General features: G+C 45.4%; 1 protein-coding gene across 1 annotated transcript in view; it reads right to left on the reverse strand.

Annotated features, from left to right (window-relative positions):
• The window catches only part of SLC6A17 (solute carrier family 6 member 17), an 88,964-nt gene extending 71,486 nt beyond the window's left edge, over nt 1–17,478 (reverse strand). Inside the window, exon 1 of the mRNA XM_033918436.1 lies at nt 17,445–17,478. The gene's annotated coding sequence lies outside the window, so the exon portion shown is untranslated. The remainder of the gene's footprint in view (nt 1–17,444) is intronic.
• Nucleotides 17,479–22,917: the final 5,439 nt, after the last annotated feature.

Consider the following 22,917-nt stretch of genomic DNA (forward strand, 5'->3'; position numbering starts at 1 on the left):
CATTCACCTTTTCAAAGAAATGCAGTAGATTGGTGAGGTAAGATTTCCCTTGACTAAATCCAAATTGGCTTTCTCTCATTAATCCATGCATTTGTATATGTTCTGTCATATCGCAAACTATCTAAAGATTTAAAGTGGCGATGCACTTTTAAAGTGGTCCATACCGGGGCTCCGTCGGTGATGTCACTCATTCGTGAGACTATCTACCTGCTGTCCCTGGATAACACCTGTTACGGTAAGTAACTGTCCTGTCTTCCTCTGCAGCCTCTTCAGTTTAGAGAAGTCGGTATTAGTCTCTAGGTCAAATATTGATATGGATATGGATATGTTTTTGCTGCTTCAGCTACTGTTGTATATGGTCTCTGTCCATTTGGGTACAAAGTTTATTTACTATGAAAATCTATAAACCTCAGTAAAAGACAGGAGCTGGACAGCAGAAACATAGAAAAAAGCAGCAGAAAAGGGCTATAGCCCACCAAGTCTGCCCATTCCAAGTATCCCCTCCCCTGAATTTACTCCCTTAAAGATCCCACGTGAGTATCCCATTTTCTCTTAAAATCCGTCACGCTGCTGGCCTTTATCACCTGGAGTGGGAGTCTGTTCCAATGATCCACTACTCTTTCGGTGAAGAAGTACTTCCTGGAGTCGCCATGAAACTTCCCGCCCCTGATTTTCAGCAGATGCCCTCTGGTGGTCGAGGGTCCCATGAGCCAGAAGATATCATCTTCTGACTCGATGCGTCCCATGATGTACTTATATGTTTCAATCATATCTCCCCGTTCTCTTCTTTCCCCAAGTGAGTACAGCCGCAATTTTTTTAAATCTTTCTTCATACATGAGATCCTTGAGCCCCAAGACCATCCTGGTGGCCGTTCGCTGAACCGACTCGATCCTCAGCACGTCCTTTCGGTAGTGTGGTCTCCAAAACTAAACACAGTACTCCAAGTGAGGCCTCACCATGGCTCTGTACAACGGCATCATAACTTCAGGTCTCCTGCTGACGAAACCTCTGCGGATACACCCCATCATTTGTCTTGCCCTGGAGGAAGCCTTCTCCACTTGATTGGCAACCTTCATGTCTTCACTAATGATCACCCCTAGGTCGCGTTCTGCTGTGGTCCTAACCAAGGTCTCACCATTTAGTACATAAGTTCTACGCGGGTTTCTCTTACCCATGTGCATTATCTTGCATTTTTTAGCATTGAAGCCTAGCTGCCAAGTAGTTGACCATTGTTCCAACAACAGTAGGTCGTGTGTCATATTATCAGGTAATAAGCTTTTGCCTACTATGTTGCAAAGTTTGGCGTCGTCGGCGAACAGTGATACCCTTCCTCTAAGTCCTTGCGTCATATCTCTTATGAATAAGTTAAATAGAAGGACTGTGAATACTGCAGGCATGGAAATAACCGGAATCATCCTGCAGGTTCATGAGTCACACTGAAGCAATCGCCAAGCATCCCTGGAATTCACTCATTAGCAGCTATTTCTATATTCACATCAAGGCCAGAAACATAAGAGCCTTACAACTAGAGAGATACAAAACAGGTGACTACCCTTGGTGTCTATATGAAAATATATTGTTTTTATGCCTTATCAAACATTCAGAAACTGTGTAGATAGTCTCCACCCATGTTTACATAGGTATAGAAAGAAGCAATAGGTAAGTTATTTAATTTAGCTACCTAAAAACCTTCTTCAGTCATAGAGGACACACACATTCAGTACTGTAGCCTAGCAACCAAGGCCTAGCACAGCTTAAAATAGCAGTGTGATGAAAGCAAGACTCTAATGTGTGAACGTTGATCATTTTTAAGGAAAACAGTGAAGTATAAAGCAAATTATCCATTGTTAACATCTTTTTAAACAATTTTTTCTGCTTACTAAGAACTGAACTTTAACATATGCTACAATTGTAAACCCGTTCAGATGATGAATCTTAGAGTTCAGGCACCATAAACCACGAGACATCTATAATTATCAGGGAACATATCAAGGTATGACTTCATTTTTAGTTATGAAATATGTCTTGAGTAATAATAGAATTGACTATGATGAGCACTGCTGTGTGGACTAGTGTTGCACGATTCACGTTTCGAATCGATTCACCAATTCATTTTGGGTGAATTGATTCGAATCGATTCACCAATTTACTTTGGGTGAATTGATTAGAATCGATTCCTTTTTAAAAAAAACTGGCCTCCCAATTCAGTGACTGAGTCACCAGCCAAGGATAACAAGACCGATACCAAAGCAAAACGTTCCTACAACGACCCTTCAGGCCAAAGTGAAGGAAAAGGCCAACAAGGTCGGATGACATAGATCGTGATGCGCAGCGATGGTTGTGGCAGCAGCGCTGAGCTTGGTGTCACTTTCACTCCCTTCCTGTCATCCTGCTCCTGCCGCAGCTCCTTCACACACCAACGGCTGCCACTGTGGAGAGAGTGATGACCTTATGCCTCCCACTGTCCCTCTCCTGCGGCTGCAAATGGTGGAAACGTCCAATGGTGAAGGCGTGCTGGGGGAAGGAAGTGAGACCTGACTGACAATTGGGTGGAGGAGGCAGGCAGAGCATTGCCATGGTGAGAGAGGGCAACCCAGGCGGATGCTTTGCGGTGCGTGAGTCTGGTTGCCCAGTGCAGAGGGTTGTGCGCTGGTGAGCTGTTTTTCAACTTGTTGCTCTCGTGTGGCAGTTGTCTCTTTCTCGCTCGAATTTAATTTAATCCAACGACTCTATTTACTAATAAGTCTCTGCTCTTGCAGTAATCGGCTCCTGAGGTTCACATGGGAAAATGGACAAGCGCGCGGTTTTAATAGTCAGTGCAACTTTCAGATAGGTGCTATACTTTGGGAAAATATGCTGCTTCCTTTTCACCATAAGGAGGTAATGTTTCAGAATGGTTAGGCGTGCTAAACCCAGCACGCATTACATGCCTTGGACAAATGCTTTTTTTTTTTTATCAGTGGCACATGGTCCGTCAATTAAGATCATTTTTGGACCAATACAATCTGATCAAGATAGTCCATGATTACAAGAAGACTTGATTATTGCAATTCGCTGTTTCTAAGTATTACTTTAGGCATGAAAGGATTGCATTTGGTCCAAAATACAGCTGTCCACATCACACCTTTTCTCAAGTCACGCCATTGGCTTCCTGTTTTTGCATGTGAGTCAGTTGAGGGAGGAAGGAGAGAGAGGCATAGAAAGACCTGGAAGAAAAGAGAACAAATGCTGGACAAGGGGGGGGGGCATGCATTCAGGGGTAGGGGGGCCCTGGTGTAGAAGTACACGGAGGAAGGAGGGTTCAAAAAGTTGTGCATATACCGGACTGGGGGGGAGGGAGAGGGGGAAGAAATAATGGGTCTAAAAACAGAGGAGAGGAAGATAGATGATGGACAATGGGATTTAAGGAGGGAAGGAACAGAAAGGGAGAGAAGTTGGACACAAGGGATGGTGTGGAGTGGGGTGGGTTTAGAGATACTGGATAGGAGGGTAGTTGGGAAGAGAAAGGGAGAGCTGGTGGACCCTGGGGTGGTGGGGAAGGAAGGAGAGATGCTGGATGAAAGGGTAATTGAGAAAAGGAGAGATGGTGGATCTGGGGATGGTGGAGGTCTATCGCTGCAGCTGTGGGGATGGAGATGAAAAAAAGGAAAGATGCCAGACCTCCAGGGGAGGGAAGGGAAACAGAAGGTGAGGGCAGAGATGGAAGATAGATGGTTATCACAGAGAAATAAGGAAACAACAAATGGGCAGGAGACCCTGGCAAGCAAGTTATCAGAAAACAACCAGACAACAAAAGGTAGAAAAAATAATTTTATTTTCTGTTTTGTGATTACAATATGTCAGATTTGAAATGTGTATCCTGCCAGAGCTGGTGTTAGACCGCGAACGTGAGCTAGGATTTAACAGAGTGGAAAAGTCTTTTTGTTTGTTTGTTTACACCACAGCGCCAGTGTGAGTAGGAGAGGGCAAAGGGGGTGAAGAGGCTATAAAAGGGGTGACGAGACTATAAAATAAACCCCTCAAAAATTATCACCCAAAGTGGCTCTGAAAAAGATTCTACCAAAAATATGAGGAAACACCACTTATGAAGAAGCTGCAACCACCAGAGCTTATTTTTCAAACTTTTTTTATAGAACTTTTTTCAATTTTTTCACAAGAATTATACTAATTCACTCAGGAAAAAGCCTCAGAATAGGAGCCCATGCTCAGTCCTGTTACAGATTTAACTTTCAGCGTGGTTGTTTTGCTCCGTGGTTCCAATCATAGGCTAAAAACCCCTGAGATTTTTAATAATAGATAATTCAGATCATTTTTATAATAAATATCTTTACATACTTTTAAATAGTTTTAAATATTTAAGATTACTGCTATGGATGCGACACTTCCTTAGTCTGAAAAAGCTAGCAACTAAGCACTTATCTCATGATTTCTTCTCTCTCAAAGCCACAATTATTGAAATTGTTCATCAAAGTAGTAGAGGGGGAAACTTTAAACGCTATCTAGCCCAGCGGGAACAACGTTGGATTGATCGACTGGGTTCTCTAGCGCCTGGTGGTCTCAATAAGAATGTAGAGTGGCAGCATTTTTACTGAATGATAATGTGAATAGATTCATTCAACTGTATTCCCTGTAAGGGTTAATGTCTGGAACGATGACGTCAGCACGTAGTATAACGTCTCTTGTCAGCACGTTACTGTTAAAGTATAAAATGAATGCCGGGGCCATTTTGCCTCGGTTTGGAAAATCCTTTGCAGCTGAGAACAGTAAGTTATACTCTGTTTTAGGTGAATGTAGATGAGAAATGCTACTAAGCCTGTTTCTTTTTCTATTATATTTTAGATGCTTGAATGCTTCTGCCTTCAGCCCTGAAGCAGTGGACTAAACGCTATATCCACGAAACGTTGGCAGGCAGTGGCAGTAATTTGACAGCATGACAGCACATAAAACAAACGCTGAGATAAGTGCTTAGTTGCTAGCTTTTTCAGACTAAGGAAGTGTCGCATCCATAGCAGTAATCTTAAATATTTAAAACTATTTAAAAGTATGTAAAGATATTTATTATAAAAATGATCTGAATTATCTATTATTAAAAATCTCGGGGGTTTTTAGCCTATGATTGGAACCACGGAGCAAAACAACCACGCTGAAAGTTAAATCTGTAACAGGATTGAGCGTGGGCTCCTATTCTGAGGCTTTTTCCTGAGTGAATTAGTATAATTCTTGTGAAAAAATTGAAAAAAAGTTCTATAAAAAAAGTTTGAAAAATAAGCTCTGGTGGTTGTAGCTCCTTCATAAGTGGTGTTTCCTCATATTTTTGGTATAAAATAAACCCACCAGGATGTTTGAAAAAACAACCAATTGGGTAGGAAAATTGAATCAAAAAAATCGATTCAATAGGCTGAATCGAATCAAATTTTTTTTTCCTGAATCGGGCAGCAGTAGTGTGGACATCAGTGAAAGCCTTCTAAGAAAACTACCTATGAAAATGGATGTTGCTGTCTATGGTCCTGAATCTGGCCTTAGGACTGAGGCCTATTTCTATATTTTTATACACTGTAAAATGTTCTAATTTAAGGAAGTTTTTTTTGAAGGCTTGAATTGTATTTTTTCCCTTAATTACACACAAATGAGGCTGAATTAACAAACATTTATAAGACGTGCTAAATCTGAGACCTGGACAGCAGCAACAATCATGATATCAGCTAAGGAAGGAAGCAAGCCTAAGAGAACATAACTCCACAACTTTTGTCTGTGTTATCAGGCATCTGATATACACATACGGTAGGTATTTTTCTGGGAACAAGAACTAGGGTCAATTTGTCTCCAATTCTATATATGAAATAATAGTACAGTTTTCTCTTTCTGTTGTCAGGTAAGTGGAGGTCGCACCAAAACAACCTATAGAACTTTAAATTTAATGTATGGATAAGAACATAAGATTTGTCACTGCTGGGTCAGACTAGTGGCCCATTGTGCCCAGCAGTCTGCTCACACGGCAGCCCTTAGATCAAAGACCATTGCCCTATCTGAGTCTAGCCTTATCTGCGTATGTTCTGTTCCAGTAGGAACTTATCCAACCTTTTCCTGAATCCCTGAAGGGTGTTTTCCCCTATAACAGCCTCCGGAAGAGCGTTCCAGATGTCACTCTCTGGGTGAAGAAGAACTTCTATATTTACCTCCTAATTTAGTAAGCATTTTCTGCTCAAAAGAAAAAAAAGAACACAATCTTGATATCTGGTACATTTATAAAGCTGTAGCTATATGGTGGGATGCTTATAAGGCTATTCTGCAGGGAGTGGTGATAAATTATGCAGCAAGTAAGGCAAAGTGGAAGAAGTGGGAACTGGTGCGGTTGAAGGAGGAGATAATGCAGTTCAAGCTGGGTCTCTTTTCCCTGGAGAAGAGGAGACTTAGAGGGGATGATAGAGACTTATAAGATCATGAAGGGCATAGAGAGAATGGAGAGGGACAGATTCTTCAAACTTTCGAATAATAAAAGAACAAGAGGGCACTCGGAAAAGTTGATAGGAGACAAATTCAAAACGAATACTAGGAAGTTATTTTTTACCCAACGTGTGGTGGACACCTGGAATGCGCTTCCAGAGAACGTAATAAGGCAGAGTACGGTACTGGGGTTTAAGAAAGGATTGGACAGTTTCCTGCTGGAAAAGGGGATAGAAGGGTATAAATAGAGGATTACTGCACAGGTCCTGGACCTGTTGGGCCACTGCGTGAGCGGACTGCTGGGCACGATGGACCTCAGGTCTGACCCAGCAGAGGCATTTCTTATGTTCTTATGTTATTATAACATGATCAAATCTGAGCTGATGTCACTAAAGAAATATACTGTAGCAGCATTTAATTTTAGAAAGGCGTCTATGAGAAAATGGTTAAAAAGAAGCTAAAAGGATCAGCAGAAAGGTTAAGAACATAAGAAGTGCCTCTGCTAGGTCAGACCAGAGGTCCATCGTGCCCAGCAGTCCGCTCGCGCGGCGGCCCAACAGGTCCAGGACCTGTGTATTAGTCCTCTATCTGTACCCCTCTATTCCTTTCTCCTTCAGAAAATTGTCCAATCCCTTACCATTGTGGAAGCCTGGACCACATGTATTCCATGTATTAACAAAGGTGGAAAGAAGAGAAAACAAGAGCCAGCATGGTTAAAAAGTGAAGTAAGAGGTTATTAGAGACAAAAGAACATCCTTTAAAAAAGGATCCAAATGAAAAAATGAAGAAACAGAAGCACTGGCACACTAGATGCAAAGCATTGATAAAGAAAGCTAAAAAATAATACGAAGAGAAACTTGCCAAAGAGGAAAAACTCATAGTAACAGAAAGCCTGGGAGGGAATCTGTCGGATCATCAAAAAGCAAAAAGGAGGATAAGGCCAAAGCAGAGACTGAATGAATTTTTTGCTTTGATTTTTACTGAACTGGAAATGATTTTCAAGGGGATGATGCGAAGAACTGAAAGAAATCTGGGGGAAAATGGAAGACATACTGCGCTAACTTGACAAATTAAAGAGTGATAAATCACCTAGACCACACTTTTTTGGCTTGCGAGCTACTTTTAAAATAACCAAGTCAAAATGATCTACCAATAATAAAATTGTAAAAAACACAAAGCACATTACGCAGAGAAAATGTTAATTATCATTTATATTGAGGGGGGGTTTCAAAGAGGTCAAGGCAATGTCATCTCAGTAACAACTATACAAAAATAACAAATATACCCCCTCCCCTTTTACTAAACCGCAAAAGAGGTTTTTAGCGCAGGGAGCTGCGCTGAATGCCCTGCTTTGCTCCCGACGCTCATAGGCTCCCTGCGTTAAAAACTGCTTTCGTTGTTTAGTAAAAAGGCCTTAGTGCAAAATATAGACAGCAGATATAAATTTGAACACATTTTGATCACTAAATTTAAAATAAAATCATTTTCCTACCTTTGCTGTCTGGTGATTTCATGAGTCTCTGGTTGCACTTCCTTCTTCTGACTGTAAATCCAATATATCTTTCTTTCTGCCTCCTGCATGCTGCTTCTCCTCCAGACCTCATTCCTTTCCCCAATCAATATCTCTCTCTGTCCCTCCATGGGTCCAAATTTTTCTTTCTTTATCCCTGCCCCCTCCCCTTTCTGTCTCTCTTTCTCTCTCTCCCTGCCCCCTCCCCTTTCTGTCTATCTTTCGCTCTCCCTGCCCCCTCCCTTTTCTTTCTGACGTTCTTTCTCTCTCCCTGCCCCTCCCCCTTTCTTTCTTTCTTTCTTTCTTTCTTTTTTAACAAGTTTTATTGAATTTTCACAATGGCAAATAAAGCACAAAACAATAAAAACAATATAACCAATACACCAAATCCAAAATAGCCAAATCCCTACCCCAAAAACATAAACAGTCATACTGGTACTCTTCAGTATACGGCAATACTATCCAACCCAAAATTTCCCCCTCCCTCTCTTTCTTTCTTTCTCCCTGCCCCCCTTTCTTTCTGTATGCCTTTCTTTCTCTCTCCCTGCCCCCCTTCTTTTTCTGTCTTTCTCTCTCCCTGCCCCCCCAAGCCACCGCCGACGATTTTTCCCTGCTTCCCCAACGCCAGGCGCGTATAAGCGCCAGGCCCACAGCCTTCCTCCCCGATGTCAATTCTGACATTGGAGAGGAAGTTCCGAGCCAGCCAGGCAGCAATTGGCTGGCCCAGAACTTCCTCTCTGACTTCAGAATTGGTGTCGGCAAGGAAGGCTGTGGGCCCGGCACTTGTATGCACCTGGCCTGGCATCAGGGAAGCAGGAAGAACAGAATGCAAAGGCAACACGAGTTTATCGCATAGCCCAGGATGGGCACCCCTAACCTAGACTGTATGTTATATCCCAATGTACTGAAATTGCAGAACACATACACAAATATGTTTTAATGGGACAGAGCCAACATGGGGTCAGCCAAGGGAGATCTTGCCTCACCAATTTGCTGCATGTCTTTGAAAGTGTGAATAAACATGTGGATAAAGGAAAGCCAGTTAACATAGACTTTCAGAAGACTTTGGATAAAGTTCTTCATGAGATGCTCCTGAGAAAATTAAAGATTCATGAGATATGAGACAATGTTCTCTTGTGGATTAGGAATTGGTATGGTTAAGGCAATAAATAAATCCTAATTAAAAAATATGGATGTGGCACTGGTGCGAGGACATTCTGGGGGAAGAGCAAGCTATTCAGGAAAGACGGACTTCACCTCAGCAGAGATGGAACGAGGCTACTTGCAAGCAATATCAAGAGAGAAGTTGAGAGGTTTTTAAACTAAGAAGAAGGGGGAAAGCCGACAGTCGACCGAGGAAGAGAGTCGATGGTTCGGGAACCGGTATACCCGGAGGATACCATGCAGGAAAATGGAGGGGAAGACTCACCAGATCGCAGACAAGACAGACCAAAAGGGACACAAGAGGGAAGGACACTCAAGAAGGGAACAGGTTGCAAACTCAACCAAGAAAGAGAGTCGATGGTTCGGGAACTGGTATACCGGAGGATAATGGGCAGGAAAATGGAGGGGAAGACTCACCAGATCGCAGACAAGACAGACCAAAAAGGCACAAGAGGGAAAGACACTCAAGAAGGGAACAGGCTGCAAACTCAAGTGTTTGTACACGAACGCAAGGAGCCTTCGAAGTAAGATGGGTGAATTAGAGGCTGTAGCACAAAAGGAAAACGTTGACATCATCGGCATCATGGAAACATGGTGGATGGATGAAAATGTCTGGGACACAGTGCTACCGGGATACAAACCATACCGCAGAGACTCATAAAGGAGGAGGCATTGCCATATACATTAAAGAGGGAATTGAATCTACTAGAGAGAACATGCCACAACAGATGGATAAGTTAGAGTCTCTATGGGTCAAAATTCTGGGAGCCAATGGACCGGAAACAAGTATAGGCATCTACTACTGACTCCCAAGGCAGTCCGAAGAAATTGATGAAGAAATGACAGATGAGATGAAACGCAACTATAAGGGAGGCAAGGCAGTTATCATGGATGACTTCAATTATCCGGGGATAGACTGGAACCTAGGCACTTCTGGCTGTGCTAGAGAGACCAAGTTCCTGGAAACGGTAGACGATTGCTTCCTGGAACAACTTGTAAAGGAAAACACGAGAGGAAATGCAATTCTGGACCTAATTCTAAATGGATTGCGAGGATAGTCACAAAATGTAGAAGTAGAAGGGACCCTGGGAAACAGCGATCACAATATGATCCGCTTCAACCTGGAAACAGGGGCGAAACATCGGTCCAGAACGACGGCCACGATGCTAAACTTCCGAAAAGGGAATTATGAAGGGATGAGACGCATGGTGGGGAAGAAGATTAAGAAGAGGATAAACACTGTAAAGACGCTAGAGCAAGCTTGGTCTCTTTTTAAGGATATGGTCACCGAGGCGCAAAATATATATATACCGTGTATCAACAAGGGATCAAAGAGGAAAAAGAATAAAGAACCAGCGTGGCTCACTGTAGAGGTAAAGGAAGCGATCAGAGACAAAAATAACTCATTTAAGGAATGGAAAAGATCAAAAACAAATGAAAACTGGAATAAGCAGAAACGCAGGTGCCATAAGGCGGTAAAAGGGGCCAAAAAAGACTACGAAGAGAAAATAGCCAAGGAGGCGAAAAACTTCAAGCAGTTCTTTCGATATATCAAAGGGAAATGACCCGCAAAGGAAGTGGTGGGACCGTCGGATGACCAAGGAATAAAGGGAGCGCTAAAGGAGGACAAAGCAATCGCTGACAGACTGAACACGTTTTTTATGTCTGTATTTACCGAAGAGGATATACACAGCATACCGGAACCCTTTAGGCTATATGCTGGGAGTGAAAATGGGAAACTGACAGGGTTAACGGTCAGGCTAGAAGAGGTATGCAGGCAGATTGATAGGCTTAAGAGCGATAAATCCCCAGGACTGGATGGCATCCATCCGAGGGTCATCAAGGAACTGAAAGGGACCATAGCTGAACTGCTTCAACTAATAGCCAATCTGTCAATCGTATCAGGAAAGATTCTGGAGGACTGGAATGTGGCGAATGTTACGCCAATCTTCAAAAAAGCTTCGAGGGGAGACCCGGGAAACTACAGACCGGTGAGTCTGACCTCGGTACCGGGAAAGATGGTAGAGGCGCTGATAAAGGACCGCATCATTGATCACCTTGATGGACATGGGCTGATGAGGACCAGCCAGCACGGTTTCAGCAAAGGCAGATCTTGTTTGACAAACTTACTGCACTTCTTCAAGGGAGTAAACAGGCAGATAGATAAGGGCGACCCAGTCGACATTGTATATCTGGACTTTCAGAAGGTGTTCGACAAGGTTCCACATGAACGACTACTTCGGAAAATTGCGAGCCATGGAATTGAGGGTGAAATACTCACGTGGATTAAAAACTGGCTGGAGCATAGGAAATAGAGAGTGGGAGTAAATGGACAATACTCGGACTGGAGGAGCGTCACCAGTGGAGTGCCGCAGGGCTCGGTGCTTGGACCCGTGCTTTTCAACATCTTTATAAATGATCTGGACATAGGTACGATGAGCGAGGTAATTAAATTCGCAGACAATATGAAGTTATTCAGAGTAGAGAAGATGCAGGGGGATTGCGAAAATCTGCAACGTGACATAATCAGGCTCAAGGAATGGGCATCAACATGGCAGATGAGGTTCAACGTGGATAAGTGTAAAGTGATGCATGTAAGTAAAAAAAATCTCATGCACGAATACAGGATGTCAAGGGGGGTACTTGGAGAGACCTCCCAGGAAAGAGACTTGGGAGTTCTGATCGACAAATCGATGAAGCCGTCCGCGCAATGTGCGGCGGCGGCAAAAAGGGCGAACAGAATGCTAGGAATGATAAAGAAGGGGATCACGAACAGATCGGAGAAGGTTATCATGCCACTGTACCGGGCCATGGTGCGCCCTCACCTAGAATAGTCCGTACAGCACTGGTCGCCGTACATGAAGGACATGATACTACTCGAAAGGGTCCAGAGAAGAGCAACTAAGATGGTTAAAGGGTTGGAGGAGCTGCTGTACAGCGAAAGATTAGAGAAACTGGGCCTCTTCTCCCTCAAACAGAGGAGATTAAGAGGGGACATGATCGAAATATTCAAGGTACTGAAGGGGATAGACTTAGTAGACAAGGACAGGTTGTTCACCCTCTCCAATGTAGGGAGAACGAGAGGGCACTCTCTAAAGTTGAAAGGGGATAGATTCCATACAAACGTAAGGAAGTTCTTCTTCACCCAGAGAGTGGTGGAGAGCTGGAACGTTCTTCCAGAGTCTGTCATAGGGGAAAACACCCTCCAGAGATTCAAGGCAAAGCTAGATAAGTTCCTGCTGAACACAGACATAAGCAGGTAGGGCTGGTCTCAGTTAGGGCGCTGGTCTTTGACCTGAGGGCCACTGCATGAGCGGACTGCTAGGCATGATGGACCACTGGTCTTATCCAGCAGCGGCAATACTTATTTCTATTCCGCCATTACCTTGCGGTTCAAGGCGGATTACATAAGGAGTTATCTGAATATTTAGGAATAGATAAGGAGTTATCTGGACATTTCTAGTGGTATTATGGAGTGGAGAAGGTTACTATTGGGGATTGAGATGATTCCTGCTGTGTTAGTTTGGCTTTAAGGATTTCTTGAATAGCAGGGTTTTTATTTCTTTTCTGAAGGTTTTGTAGTCTGGGGTCATGATCAGTAAATTGGAGAATTGGTAGTCTAGTTTTACAGCTTGAGTGGCCAGGAGGCCATCACACATTTTTTTTTCATTTGACGTTTCTGATTGGAGGGTGTGTGAATGGAGTGTGGGTCCTCCTATGTCTGGTTGTGGTTGTTTGTATTAGTCGGTTGTTCAAGTAGGCTGGGTAGTCTCTGTTTATGGTCTTAAATAGTTAATAGTAGAATTTGAATAGTATTCTTGCTTGTATTGGGAGCCAGTGTGAATCGAGGTAAGCCAATGTGATGTGGTCGTGTATCCTCAGTCAGTAGATAAGTCTCAGAGCTGTGTTTTGTACTGTTTGTAGTTGTTTTATCAAGGTTGTAGGGAAGGGGAGATACAGGATGTTGCAGTAGTCTAGAACAGTGTTCTTCAACCTTTTTACACCTATGGACCGGCGGAAATAAAATAATTATTTCGTGGACCGGCAAACTATTAAGACTGAATTTTTTTTTTAAAAACCATCGCCGCCCCGTCCCCATGAGGTCGGTCCCACAAACCATCTGATCCCATCCGAACAAGCCTCAAATAGTTATGATTTTATATTGAACATATTTTATTAAAGTATAAAAAGAAACAATATTCTATACAATTGTCTTTTATAAATACAAATAATACAGGGCAAAGATCAACAAAACCCCTGTCTCCCCTCCCCTTCACATATATCCCTTCTACTATCAAGAAAACTGAATAAGCCAAATTATTACAGAATGCTACACAAATATCATGTAACAGAATACCACAGTCACACATGACAGGAATGGTGTTAGGGGAGTGGAACTAGGGCAACTGCCCTCTAGTCAGAGAGAGCCCTAAGCCAGCTGGAAGTTAAAGAAGCACTGCCTGGGCTTTGCACTCCCCAGTTATGTCTAGCAAGATACATATTTCAAATCTGATATATTTGAATCACAAGATAGAAATAAAATTATTTTTTTCTATCTTTTGTCGTCTCTGGTTTCTGCTTTCATTGCCTTTTCACTCTCTTCCAGCCAGTGTCTGCCCTAAGAACATAAGAATTGCCACTGCTGGGTCAGACCAGAGGTCCATCATGACCAGCAGTCCGCTCATGCGGCGGCCCTCTGGTCTAAGACCAGCACCCTGAGACTAGCCCTACCAGCGCACTTTCTTGTTCAACAGGAACTTGTCTAACTTTGTTTTGAATCCTTGGAGGGTGTTTTCCCCTATAACAGCCTCTGGAAGAGCGTTTCAGCTTTCTACCACAGAACTTCCTTACGTTTGTACGGAATCTATCCCCTTTCAACTTTAGAGAGTGCCCTCTCGTTTTCCCTGCCTTGCAGAGGGTGAACAACCTGTCCTTAGCTACTAAGTCTATTCCCTTCAGTACCTTGAATGTTTCTATCATGTCCCCTCTCAATCTCCTCTGCTCAAGGGAGAAGAGGCCCAGTTTCTCTAATCTTTCGCTGTACGGCAACTCCTCCAGCCCCTTAACCATTTTAGTCGCTCTTCTCTGGACCCTTTCAAGTAGTACCGTGTCCTTCTTCATGTACGGTGACCAGTGCTGGACGCAGTACTCCAGGTGAGGGCGTACCCTGGCCCAGAGCGGCATGATAACCTTCTCTGTCTCTTCAGTCCAGCATCTGCCCCTTCCATTCACTGTCTGTCTTTCCCTGCCATCTCTCCTCCTGCCCCCCCCCCCCCCAATTTGGTCTGGTATCCATCATCTTCCTTTTGTTCCCCTCATGGTCTGACATCTCTGTCCTTCCCTCCCCCCTAAGGTTTTTAGCATCTCTCTCTTCTCATTTCCTCCACTCAGATCTGATATCATTCTCTGCTCTCTCTTCCCTTTTCTTCTCTGGTCTTCCTTCTCTATTTTCTGCCTCCATCTAAATTAAATTCTTTCTTACTATTTAGTCCCATTTCCCTCTTTTCACTGTGTCTACCCACAGCTTGTCACCCCTTTCCCTCACCCTTCCATTATCTTACTAACTCTGTTTTCTTCCCCCTTTATTTATCTCCTCCTTCCATCCAGTATGTGTTCTTTCCCCACTTCCATTCAGCATCTGCTCTCCCCTCTCAACTGACATCCATCTCCCTTCTTCTCACTTCCATCATCTGTCCCCTTCTCTCTCTCATCTCCTCCATTCCATCATCTGCCCCTTCTCTCTCTCTCTCCCCCCCCAACTTCCATCATCTGCCCCCCTTCCCCTCACCTTTGCGGGTCACTTTCTTTCCCCTGAGGGTGGCTCATGTCAGAGGGGAAGCTTTGGCTGAGCAGAACCGCTTGCAAGGAACAGTGGAACTTACTTGATTGATGTCGATGCTGGGGCCCGTTGCCATTTGAAGGAAAAAAAAAAAGGGACCTGCAAAGGCGAGAGGAAGGAAGACCTCCAGGAAGCTGCTCTTTGCCTTCCTTCAGTGGCGCAAGAGTCTAGACCAACAGCGGCAGCTCTGTGTACTTTTAACTTCGGCACAGAACTGCCCCTAAGCAGTAGTTTAGCGCGGTTTCATGAGGCAGCCTCGGGGCCTTTGCTAGGCCGGCCCGCTTCGATGATGCAATGTTGGCCGGCCTAGCAAAGGCCCCGAGGCTGCCTCATGAAACCGCGCTAAACTACTGCTTAGGGGCAGCTCTGTGCCGAAGTTAAAAGTACACAGAGCTGCTGCTGCTGGTCTGGAGGTGCGGAGACAAGGCAGAAAGGCAAACGCGGTGGAAGGCAGGAGTCACGGCAAAGGCAGCAGTCACGGCACAGCGACTGCAACAGGAAGTTGCAAGTCAGCTGACGCCGGCCTTTCATTGCAGCGGGGACCAAATCCTTCGCGAACTGGCAAGATTTTTTTGCGGACCGGCACCGGTCCACGGACCGGCGGTTGAAGACCTGTGGTCTAGAAGACCCAGGACTAAGGACTGGACCACGAGCTGGAATTGTTTTCTGTTGAAGAATTTTCTAACTTGCCTTAAGTTTCTCATGACTGCGAATGATTTCTGTATTGTTTTGTTGATTTGTGGCTGCATGGTACAGCCTCTGTCTATCAGCATTCCCAGAAGTTTTAGAATGGGTTGAATGGGGTATGTGATTGAATTTATTACTAGGTTTGTTATGGTTTGGGTTTTGTTATTTTCAAGGAGGATGAATTTTGTTTTGTCCAGATTCAGTTTCAATTTGTGCACTTTCATCCATGTTGCTATTGTTTCTAGTGTTCTGTGTAGTGTGTCTGTCATGAAGGGCGCTGGTTGATCAAAAGGAAGGAGAATGGTGATGTTGTCTGCATAGCTATAGGAGGTTAGGCCTAATTTGTCTAGGCAGGTGCTGAGGGATGCAATGTAGAGGTTGAAGAGTGTGGGAGATAAAGGTGATCCTTGGGGTACGCCATAGGGGTTGGACCATGGTTCTGATTTTTCTTTGTTTGACTTTACACTAAATAGTCGGACATTTTTCTCATTGGAGGAGGGTGAATAGTGGAGTGCCACAGGGATCTATACTGGAATGTGCTATTTATCATATTTAGAAATGATCTGGAAATTGGAATGACAATGGAGACGATTAAATTTGCAGATGACACTAAACTGCTGAAAGCTGTTAAAATGCATGCGAACTGAAAAATTGCAGGAAGGAAATTGGAGGACTGGGCTTCCAAATGGCAGATGAAATTTAAATGTGGATAAATGCAAAGTGATGTGCATTGGGAAGAATAATTCAAATCATAGTTACCAGATGCTAGGGTCCCCTTTGGGGGTCAGCACCCAAGAAAGAGATCTGGATGTCATTGTAGATGATACGCTGAAACCTTCCACCCAATGTGTGGCAGCAGCAAAGGGGGAGGGGGGAAACAACAAATAAACAAGATGGTAGGAATTATTGGAAGAGGGATAATAAATAAGATTAAGAATATTATAATGTCTCTGTGTCACTCCATGGTGCGACCTCATCTTGAGTATTCTGTTCAGTTCTGGTTGCCGTATCTCAAAAAAGATACTGTATAGTGGAATTATAAAAGGTTCAAAGAGTGACCAAGATTATAAAGGAGATGGAACTCCTCTCATATGAGGACTAAAGTGGTTAGGGCTCTTCAACTTGGAGGAGAGGTAGCCAAGGAGAAATATGATTGAAGTCTACAAAATCCTGGTTTGAAAAAGTCCATAGTCTGCTACTGAGACAGACTTCCCCACTGGGCTTGGTAGCATGGAATTCAATGTATTTTAAGCGTAACTTCCAAGAACCCCTCAGAATAATTAGATGTTTCAGAAGAGTAATCTTCTTTGCAAAACCTGAATAATTCAATGTTTAGAAGGCACAACTTCCTGCACAATCTGAGAATAAAATTCAATGTTTCAGAAGGGTGACTTCCAGGGAAGCCTCAGAATAATTCCGTTTCAAGTGAGTAACTTCCACGAAAGCCTCAAAATAATTCAATGTGTCAAAGTAAAAACCAGGTACCAAATCGATTTTCATGAAACTCTAAATACAATACAGCACAAAAAGAGGAGACTAATTACAAGCAAACTTTTTTTGATCTGAGGGGACTTTGCAGAGATGTCGTTGCATCTGTTAGGGATGGAGACCGGTGCTCTTTCCCTCATCCTGCTCGCAAGGTCAAACCGCGCTAGCAGGCACCAAGCAACCGCCACGATCCGAAAAGGCACGACAACCACCCCCATCCCCGTCAAGGTCTCGACGACCCTTCCCGCCTCTAGCTGCATGCAAGAGGAGGCAGTTCCGAGCTTCCCCGGTGCCTCGCAAGCGCCTCTCACCTTGGCAGGGCTGAGCTCCGGCGGCCAAAATCCCACAGCATCCAAGAGCAGCGAAAACGTGCGATGCGCGCGCGCCTGCCCCTGACGTCAGCCAGCCCGGGTCTCTGGCGTTCCATCCCTCGCGGCTGAGCGCTCAAGAAGCTGCCCAATAGGAGCCCCCGTCTGCTTAGTGCTTCATTGCGTTTGCCATTGCAGCACCTCTGCAGTTTCTTGCATTAATGCATGAAAAGTATCTCTCTGCTTGCTAGCATGGGCTACTGGGCTTGATCGACAATTAGCCTGACAGAGTAAGGCTATTCATATGTTCTTATATCTCCCTCCTCTCCACACTAGTTTGGACCACCTCTAGCCTCCTTCTCTCTTTACTGAGAATGGACCTCCAAATGTGAATAGAATAGTCCAGGTGAGGCCTCACCAATGGCTTGTTCAGTGATATCATCATCTCTTATCTGTGCTGGTTATGACTCTCACTGTAGCTTGGTTTTCTTTCAGATTGGCCACCACTTTTAACACATTGGCATGTTACCTTAAGATCATTAGATGTTACATAGTCAAGTCACATTATGACTTCTGACGTCAGGGATGCAGGTGGGTATGCCAGCAAATTGCCAATATAGCAACCGTGGCTGTCATGGGGAATAAAGCGCAATCATCAGCTACCAAGGGCAGCAGCATTTCAGAAACAGTGCAGTTTGTGAACTGTTCACGGGCTGATGTGGTTAAAGTGTACCGTGAGGGCAGGAGTCTAGCTAAGATGGCGCCCTGATCGATCTCGGTGGAACGCTGCCGAACCTGTTTCCTAATTTTGATGGTCAAACGAAAATCAAAGAGCAAGGTTTTCCCTTCTGAACCCAGGCAAGTATCTTTGCAATCAGGTCTGATGGATGCCTTCATCAAGAGACAACCTAGAGGGGAACCGAATGAGAAGTTCGAGGCGAGTGTCGGTCAGAGGACACTTTAGTTTCTTTCGTGGCGGTCAGCCTCTCTCTGGAGGAGAAAACGCTGGTGCAGCCACACTCCCAGCCATTAGTGTTCAGCACAGCAAGTGAGAGGCAGCGATGTTGACAGGCAGCAAAGAAGGTGAAGGTTTTGCTGCACAATGGGCTTCAGTTGTTTTCAAGGAACAACTTTCACCGCGTGAACTGGAGTTGGCAGAGGAGCAGCAGAACTTATCAATAATAATAAAACCCTAAGTGCGCATGCGCACTTAGGGTTTCGTGATCCCTGCCGCCGTGTTTTCTGTTCCATGGCTGAATTCTGTTATAGAACACAGCGGCAGGGAACATTCCGGAGCTTCCCCCCCTCCCGCCCTCACTCACCAACCGCTGCCGACACCTTCAAAGGAGCCTGGTGAGGATAGCGGCTGGCTGTAGCAAACTTTACAGGCCACACAGCACCTCGGTAGCACATTAACTCTGACGTACGTGATCGCGTCAAAGGGAACATGCTATCGAGATGTAGAGCAGTCTGCGAGGTTTGCAAAAGCCGGCCGCGATCCTCACCAGGCTGCAAACGACCATGCTGGACTGGTGGAGCAGGGAAGAGGTGCTACTGGACTGGGGGAGCAGGGAAGAGGAACAGGGGGAGCAAGTAAGGTGTGCTGCTGAACTGAAGGAGCAGGAAAAAGGGACAGGGGGAGCAGGGAAGAGGTGCTGCTGGACCGGGGGAGCAAGGAAGAGGGAAAGGGGGAACAGAACCTGGGGGAGCAGGTAAGGGGTGCTGCTGGATCGGGAGAGCAAGGAAGCAGGACAGTGAGAGCAGGGAATAGGTGCTGCTGGACTGGGGGAGCAAGGAAGAGGGACAGGGGGAACAGAACCTGGGGGAGCAGGTAAGTGGTACTGCTGGACTGGGGGAGCAGGGAAGAGGGACTGGGGGAGCAGGGAAGAGGGACAGGGGGAGCAGGGAAGAGGGACAGGGGGAGCAGGGAAGAGGTGCTGCTGGACAGGGGAAGCAGGGAAGAGGTGCTACTAGACCGTGGGGGAGCAAGGAAGAGGGACAGCGGGAGCAGGACCCAGGGGAGGAGGTAAGGGGTGCTGCTGGACCAGGGGAGCAAGGAAGAGGGACAGGGGGAGCAGGTAAGGGGTGCTGCTGGACTGGGAGAGCAGGGAAGAGGTGCTGCTGGACCGGGGGAGCAAGGAAGAGGGACAGGGGGAGCAGGATCCGGGGAGCAGGTAAGGGTTGCTGCTGGACCGGGGAAGCAGGGAAGAGGTGCTGCTGGACCGGGGGAGCAGGGAAGAGGTGCTGCTGTACCAGGGGAGCAAGGAAGAGGGACAGGGGGAGCAGAACCTGGGGGAGCAGGTAAGGGGTGCTGCTAGACCGGGGGAGCAGGGAAGAGGTGCTGCTGGACCGGGTGAGCAAGGAAGAGGGACAGGGAGACAGGGAAAAGGTGCTACTGGACTGGGGGAGCAGGGAAGAGGTGCTGCTGGACTGGGGGGAGCAAGGAATAGATGCTGCTGTACCGGGGGAGCAGGGAAGAGGGACAGTGGGAGCAGGGAAGAGGTATTGCTGGACCGGGGGAGCAAGGAAGAGGGACAGGGGGAGCAAGGAAGAGGGACAGGGGGAGCAGGACCCAGAGGAGCAGGTAAGGGGTGCTGCTGGACCGGGGGAGCAGAGAAGAGGGACAGGGGGAGCAGGGAAAAGGTGCTGCTGGACCGGGGGAGCAGGGAAGAGGTGCTTCTGGACCAGGGGAGCAGGGAAGAGGGACAGTGGGAGCAGGAAAGAGGTGCTGCTGGACAGGGGGAGCAGGGAAGAGGTGCTGCTGGACAGGGGGAGCAGGGAAGAGGTGCTGCTGCACAGGGAAGTGGGGTGGTGGAGGGAAATGCTGCTGCTGCTGCTGCACAGGGAAATGGAGGGGGAGGGTATGCTGCTACTGCACAGGGAAGTGGGGTGGGGAGGGAAATGCTGCTGGTGAGAAAAGGGGGCTAGGACTGAAAGGGAAAATATGGGAGCAGGGGGCTGGGGGGGGGATAAAAATGGGTTTGGAGCTGGAGCTGGTGCTGAAAATAGGGGACATGTGAGGGAAAGGAGGCTTTACTAGCACCCGTTAATGTAATGGACTTAAACACTAGTCTTCAATAATTTCCTCAGCAGGTACTGTGAATTCTGAAGTGTCTGCGGTAAATTTTGAGATTGCTTCTTTAAAGAAACCTCCAGTTATAAACCTGAACTCTATCTGGGAAGCAATTTCTGAGTTACAATTCTCGTTGGGAACTCAGATGAAAAATTTAACCACTTACTGCTCTGGATTACTTTTGGAATCAATGAGTATTGAACAAAGACTAGAAAAAATTGAAACAGATCTAGTGGAACAAAAAGTGGAAACTAGGGATAGAAAACCAACTATTGATGAAAGAAAATGGAAATATTAGCTTTAAACTAGAAATGGAGAATCTATCAAGAAGAAATAACCTAAGATTAATTAATTTTCCAAAATTAATAACAGTCCTTGACATGTTCAAGAGATATTTTACTGAGAATTTGAAAATTCCTCAAAATGCTTACCCTCCAGTTTCAAAATTTTACTATCTCCCAGAAGGAAAGAGAAAAAAACCTGAAGATCAACAAACTCCAGCTTTGGACAAGTTGAATTTAACAAATATTTTGGAAAGTTCTGAGACAGAGCAGATAATAGTAGCTACACTCTTTGTTCAGTTAGCACTGGACTTGGACAGAGATTGACTTTTGAGAATTTTCTTTAAATATAAAGATAAATTATTTTTGAATTAGAAAGTTAGAATGTATCTAGACGTTTCCAGAGTTACCCCCCAAAAAGAGGAAGCAATTTCTTCTTTTAAGACATGAGGTCTTAAAACAGTTCATAGTCTGTCACGTACGAGACCCCAGCGCAACAACAATCCAGTGCTGACAATTTGGCACAAGAAAGAAGCGCGCTGTGGAAAAACGTAATTTTAAAGAGCTCCGAAGCGGGGTGTGAGTGGGAAACCCCCCCCCCACACACACACTTTACTGAAACATAGAAACATAGAAGATGACAGCAGAAGAGGGCTACAGCCCATCAAGTCTGCCCACTCTGCTTATCCACCCCCTGTCTATGCCCTAATGACCCAATTTCCTTATCTTGACCTTCGTAGGGATCCCACATGGGTATCCCATTTATTCTTAAAGTCTGGCACACTGTCTGCCTCGATCACCTGCACTGGAAGCTTGTTCCAATAATCAACCACTCTCTCTGTGAAGAAATACTTTCTGGTGTCGCCATGAAATTTTCCGCCCCTGAGTTTGAGCAAGTGCCCTCTTGTGACCGAGGGTCCCTTGAGAAAGAAAATATCATCTTCCACTTCGACACGTCCTGTGAGGTACTTAAATGTTTCGATCATGTCTCCCCTCTCCCTACGTTCCTCGAGAGTGTAGAGCTGCAATTTGTTCAGTCTCTCTTCGTACGAGAGACCCTTGAGCCCCGAGATCATCCTGGTGGCCGTCCGCTGAACCGATTCAATTCTGCGCACATCTTTACTGTAATGTGGCCTCCAGAATTGCACACAGTACTCCAGATGAGGTCTCACCATGGCCCTGTACAACGGCATTATAACTTCAGGCTTTCGGCTGACGAAACTTCTATTGATACAACCCAATATCTGCCTTGCCTTAGATGAAGCCTTCTCCACTTGATTGGCAGTTTTCATGTCTGCATTGATGATTACTCCTAAATCTCGTTCTGCTGAAGTCCTAGTTAAAGTTTCTCCTTTCAAGAAGTACGTCCTGCATGGATTTCTGCTTCCGAGGTGCATGACCTTACATTTCTTAGCATTGAAGCCTAGCTGCCAGGTTGAGGACCAACTTTCCAATTTAAGCAGGTCCTGCGCCATATAATTCTGTAAACTGCATTCACTTACTATATTACATAGTTTGGCGTCATCGGCGAATAGTGTTATTTTACCTTGAAGCCCTTGAGTCAGATCCCCTATGAATATGTTGAAAAGGAGTGGACCCAGGACCGAGCCCTGCGGCACTCCACTGGTCACCTCCGATGTTTTAGAGAGGGTACCATTAACCACCACCCTCTGAAGTCTGCCACTCAGCCAATCATTGACCCATGCAGTTAGTGTCTCTCCTAACCCCATCAATTCCATCTTGCTTAGCAGCCTGCGGTGTGGGACACTGTCAAAAGCTTTACTGAAGTCTAGGTACACGACGTCCAAAGACTCTCCCAAGTCCAACTTTCTTGTTACCCAGTCAAAGAAGCTGATGAGATTGGATTGGCAGGACCTACCCTTGGTGAATCCATGCTGACTGGGATCCCGAAGATTCCCTTCATTCAAGATCGTGTCCAATTTGCTTTTAATTAGTGTTTCCATGAGTTTGCACACTATTGATGCGAGACTCACCGGTCTATAATTCGCAGCCTCTGCCCTGCAACCCCTTTTATGCAGAGGAACGACATTAGCTAATTTCCAGTCCAGGGGAACTTTCCCCTTACTTAGGGAGAGATTGAATAGCTCAACCAATGGTTTCG

Source organism: Geotrypetes seraphini, chromosome 13 (genome assembly GCF_902459505.1).
Source record: "Geotrypetes seraphini chromosome 13, aGeoSer1.1, whole genome shotgun sequence".
Classification (NCBI taxonomy): domain Eukaryota; kingdom Metazoa; phylum Chordata; class Amphibia; order Gymnophiona; family Dermophiidae; genus Geotrypetes; species Geotrypetes seraphini.